This window comes from Pseudophryne corroboree, chromosome 3 (genome assembly GCF_028390025.1).
Source record: "Pseudophryne corroboree isolate aPseCor3 chromosome 3, aPseCor3.hap2, whole genome shotgun sequence".
Lineage (NCBI taxonomy): Eukaryota > Metazoa > Chordata > Amphibia > Anura > Myobatrachidae > Pseudophryne > Pseudophryne corroboree.
The window spans coordinates 591,556,992-591,562,877 of NC_086446.1; positions in this window are offsets into that span (position 1 = coordinate 591,556,992).

Below are 5,886 nucleotides of genomic sequence, written 5' to 3' on the forward strand. Positions count from 1 at the left end.
GGGAGTTCACAGATGTGTTCTCGGAACAGGCGGCCGATCAGTTACCACCCCATAGACCCTGGGACTGACCCATTGAGCTTATCCCAGGGAAAATGCCACCCCCGGGACGCACATATCCTTTGTCATTACCCGAGACCCAAGCTATGTCGGACTATATCAAATCTAATCTACTGAAAGGATTCATTCGCCCCTCTACCTCCCCGGCTGGAGCAGGTTTCTTTTTTGTGAAGAAGAAGGACGGGGGGTTAAGACCATGTATTGATTATCGTGGCTTAAACGATATCACAGTTAAGAACAAATACCCTTTGCCGCTAATCACAGAGCTATTTGATAGGGTTCGTGGAGCCCACGTCTTCACTAAGCTCGATTTAAGAGGAGCCTATAATCTGATACGTATCCGACAGGGGGACGAATGGAAGAAGGCCTTCAATACCAGGGACGGGCATTACAAATATCTGGTAATGCCGTTTGGCCTCAGCAATGCCCCTGCCATTTTTCAGGGATTTGTAAATGAAATCTTCCGAGATATGTTATACCAAAGCATAGTGGTGTACTTGGATGACATTCTTATATTTTCTAAGAATCTTGCAGAGCACAGAGTACAGGTCAAAGAAGTACTTCTTCGCTTACGAAGGAATTGTCTCTACGGCAAGATTTCCAAATGTATCTTTGAGGTCCCTTCAATTCCGTTCCTCGGTTATTTCATCTCGGGTACGGAGCTTCGCATGGATCCGGAAAAACTCACTGCCATTCGGGACTGGACTCAGCCTCTCTCCTTGAAAGTGGTACAAAGATTCCTGGGCTTTGCAAATTACTACCGGAAATTCATTAAGGGATTTTCTACCATCGTTGCACCCATTACTGCCCTAACCAAAAAGGGGTCTGACCCAAGTCTCTGGTCTTCCGAAGCTGTAGAACCGTTTGCCCGGTTGAAATCAGCCTTTATGTCTGCTCCGGTACTCCAACAACCGAATTTCTCAAAACCATTCTTCTTGGAAGTCGATGCTTCCTCAGTAGGCATCGGTGCCGTCCTTTCACAGTACTCTTCTGATGGGAAGTTACATCCATGTGGTTTCCATTCTCGTAAGTTCTCTCCTGCTGAACGGAACTACACCATTGGAGATCAGGAACTTTTAGCAATAAAATCTGCCCTAGAAGAATGGAGGTACTTATTGGAAGGTGCTAAACACCTAATTACTATTTACACCGATCACAAGAACTTGTTGTATATCAAGACGGCCCAGTGCTTGAATCCTCGTCAAGCTAGATGGGCACTCTTCTTCACTCGGTTCTCGTTCGTTATTAAGTACCAGGCTGGGACTCTTAACGCTAAGGCTGATGCTCTGTCTCGTTCTTTAACGGCCTCGGATGAGGAGAATCCCTTTGAAAAGAGTTTAATTCTCAGTGCAGTCTCTATTTCAGCAGCTCCCACTTCTCTGGGTCCTCCTCCTGGGAGAATGTCTGTACCAGTTGAATTTCGACCAAAGTTACTGCAGTGGGCTCATATCTCCAAGTTTTCCCGTCATCCTGGAGTTCAAAAATGTGTGAATTTCTATGAAGGTCATATTGGTGGGACACCATAAAGAAGGATATACAAGATTATGTCAATTCATGTCCTCAATGTGCTCAGCACAAAACTCTTCGTCTGCCTCCTGCGGGGTTGCTTCGTCCACTGTCCATTCCTAAGAAACCCTGGACCCATATTTCTATGGACTTTATTACCGAATTACCCCTCTCCAAGGGTTACAATACCATCTGGGTGATTATTGACCGCTTTTCAAAAATAGCACATTTTGTTCCGTTGACCGGTTTACCAACGGCTCCCAAGTTGGCTTTACTATTTATTCGTGAACACTTCCGCCTGCACGGGTTACCTCGGGAGATAGTCTCTGATCGAGGGGTACAGCTCACTGCAAGATTTTGGAGGGCCCTCTGCTCAGCCTTACAAATAAAACTCAAGTTCTCATCTGCTTACCATCCACAAACCAATGGGCAAACTGAACGTGTCAATCAAGATTTAGAGACTTTTCTCCGCGTTTATCTCTCTCCTTCACAGGACGATTGTGTGGAACTGTTACCCTGGGCCGAGTTTGCCCATAATCATCTGTACCATTCTTCCAATGGTGAGTCCCCATTCTTCATTAATTATGGATTCTATCCACGAGTCCCAGAATTACCAATTTTTCCTTCGGAGGATGTTCCTGCTGCAGCCTCCACTCTCCGGCACTTCAGTCAAATCTGGAGTAGGGTTCATGCTAAGCTCAAGAAAATCTCTGGCTGCTACAAATTCTTTATGGATAGAAAACGGCGAGCAGCTCCTCAATGCAAAGTTGGTGACAGGGTATGGCTCTCTACCCGCAATCATCGTTTAAGAGTACCCGCTATGAAGTTTGCTCTGAGGTACATCGGTCCTTACCCCGTTTTGCAAGTCCTGAACCCTGTTGTCTGCAAATTGGGATTGCCTTCCCATTTTCGGGTACCAAATTCTTTCCATGTTTCTCTCCTTCGTCCCCTCATTTTAAATCGGTTTCATTCAGAGTCTCCTAGCCCAACCTCGGTAGAGACTGAAGCTGGAACAGAATTTGAAATCAAAACTATTCTTGACTCTCGTTATCTTCACAAGAATTTACAGTATCTGGTAGAATGGAAAGGTTATGGTCCTGAGGAGAGGAGCTGGGTCAAAGCTTCTGAAGTCACTGCTCCCCGACTAGTCCGGAACTTTCATTCTAAACATCCAACGAAACCAGGAAAGTGTCCAGGGGCCACTCCTAGAGGAGGGGGTACTGTCACACTCGCGGCGCTGCGGCTGCCGCGCTTACCACTCCGGGTGCGCTGGATCTCCCGGCGGTCGTCGCCCCCGGTGGGCTCCGGGTCGTCGCATCTTGCTAGCACTGCCTCCGGCGGGTTCCCGAGATGTGGGTGCCGCCATTGCACCCGGCATCCATGAGAGCGTGGTGAGCAGGTGACGTCATCGGCGACTTCCGCCAATCGGGAGAGGGCGGGAAGTTAAAAGGCAGACGCCGTATAGAGCCCCGGCGCCTGAGTATCGTCTTTCCACTGATCACCAGTGCTAGCAGCGTTCAGTGTCTTCTCAAGCTGAACGTCTCCTGTGTTCCAGCGTCACAGAGTATCTTTCAGTGGGAGATTCCTTGTGCTACCAGCGTTACAGTGTATCACTCAGTGGAACCTTCCCTGTGCTACCAGTGTTACAGTGTATCACTCAGTGGAACCTTTCCTGTGCTACCAGCGTTACAGTGTATCACTCAGTGGAACGTTCCCAGTGCTACCAGCGTTATAGTGTATCACTCAGTGGGACATTGTCTGCGTTACCAGCGTTACAGTGTATCTCTCAGAGGGACACCTCCTGTGCTTCCAGTATTACAGGGTATCCCTAAGTGGAATGCCTCCCAAACTTCCAGAGTTACACTGAATCTCAAATCTTCATTCATCTCTTCAGCATTGCTCACAAGTTCTTCATTCTTCTATGTGCTTCAACATCATTCTCAAATCTTCATTCATCTCTTCAGCATCGCTCACAAGTTCTTCATTCTTCTGTGTGCTTCAACATCATTCTCAAATCTTCAGTCATCTCTTCAACATTGCTCACAAGTTCTTCATTTTTCTGTGTGCTTCAACATCGTTCTCAAATCTTCATTCATCTCTTCAACATCGCTCACAAGTTCTTCTTTCTTCTGTGTACTTCAGCATCGCCCCCAAGCCTTGGCCACAACTAATTCTTTAGCATTACACGTCGGTTACAACGGCTAAGTTCTGCATGAGGAAAACCTACATCCGGCCATCCCTGCTCCGGCCCAGCTGTGGTTCCTCTTCCCGATCATCGGAAAAACCCCAGAGTTCTCAACACACCCAACCCAGGTCAGTGACACCCATCCTCCTGATTCCAAGCCAACATTGCTGTTGACGATATCATACAGCCCACCAAGAACCATGACTACCAGTGTGTTATAGAGGTCCTCTGTCCTTATTTGCACTGTAGAGCATATAGCCTCCAACATGACCGATTCTATTAAGTACAAAATGCTTTGTTCCTGGACTTTCTTGCCAGTGGCAGTTGCAGAGGTGGAGCTTCAGCGCAGTGCAAAAGTCAAATAGAGGAGGCCTATCTTTATTTTAATATTTCATTTACAGGGGGAGCATAGGTGCCAGGCGGCCCTTAATGTCTGCATGCTGGTACTTGTGATTCTGCAAGTACCAACATGCGAGGAAGGCTTGCTGAGACCTGTAGTCCTCCTGTAAAAGACAATATTAGTTCTACTTTTACACCAAATGCTATCAACTTGGCACCCACTGCCAAAGACTGGGCTTATTAGTTGAGGGAGCTGAATGCTTTGGACGAGGGTACCAATATGAGTGTGTACCCTGGCTGTGGCAATCCCTCCATCCTCTAGTAAAAGCTGGTTGTTGGATATATGGGGGCCTGTTATGCATTTTTCCACTTTGTATTTCCGGAACCTAGACCGGCTCAAGAGCCTGGCGCTGGTTCAATGAAATACGGGGGACTACACTATCCCCCCCCCATATCTCTTGAACCAGGACTGGATCAGAGAGGCCGGTGCTGGTTATTCTTTTTTGGGGGAGATATGAGGGGGGGGGGTACAGGGGGTACCTCACGTCAATTTTTTTTCTATACTAACAACACATAAGCCTGCACAGATCTAACTGTTCTGTGTGAAATCCCAAAAGTGATTTTTGGTAAATTTAGTATTAGCATTGGTATCAATAATATTTTGACGATGTTTGTACCGATGGTAATTTGTCATGATTTGGAGTGTGAAGTCACATTTGACTCCATGCAAATTGGTCAGTAGTAAATTTAGCGATTAACAAAATTGCGTCTTTTTTTGCCGAAAGTGGCAAATCAGTCCAAATTGAACTGTAGTAAATTTTCTCCTAAGAATAAACTTGCTTTTATTGAGTGCTATTCTGGTAACGCCTTCTGAGGGTGGCATTACCAAAGCAAGGTGTACAGCGTCGATACATGATAAATATTATCCCCAAGTTGTCACCAAGGAAGAAGTGGAGATCACCTTTGATAGCAACAGCAATTAACAGTTTCAAGCAATGACAGATGAGGCCAGTGCCATAACTAGACATTTAAGCGCTGTATGCAAGAAACAGCATCGGCGCCCTCCCGCATTTAAAATAAGACCAGTGTATGCCGTAAGCATGTAACAAAAATACAGGGCTTCATGGGGAAGGTTCGTGGCCACAAAATAATACCAATTCATATTACACTGCTCAGTAGTCTTCATTATTCAGTAGCGCCACTAACAGACATTACACCAGGTAGAGCCCCTGTCACACATTACGCCAGGTACAGCCCCATCACATATTATGCCAGGTAAAGCCCAATTTTACACATTACTCCAGATAGAGCCTCTATCACACATTACTCCAGGTAGAGCCCCATCACACATTATGGCAGGTAGAGCCTCCTTTTACACATTACGGCAGGTAGATCCTCCTTTTACACATTACTGCAGGTAGAGCCTCCTTTTACACATTACGAGAGGTAGAGCCCCCTTTTACACATTACGGCAGGTGGAGTCCCCTTTTACACAGTATACTCATTATGGCAGGTAGAGGCGCCTTTTACACTGCAGGGGAGGCAGATATAACATGTGCAGAGAGAGTTAGATTTGGGTGTGGTGAGTTCAATCTGCAATCTAAATTGCAGTGTAAAATTAAAGCAGCCAGTATTTACCCTGCACAGAAACAAAATAACCCACCCAAATCTAACTCTCTCTGCACATGTTATATCTGCCTCCCCTGCAGTGCACATGGTTTTGCCCAACTGCTAAAAAATTTCCTGCTGCGATCAACTTGGAATTACCCCCATTATCCGATAGGTGGACCTTGTTGTAT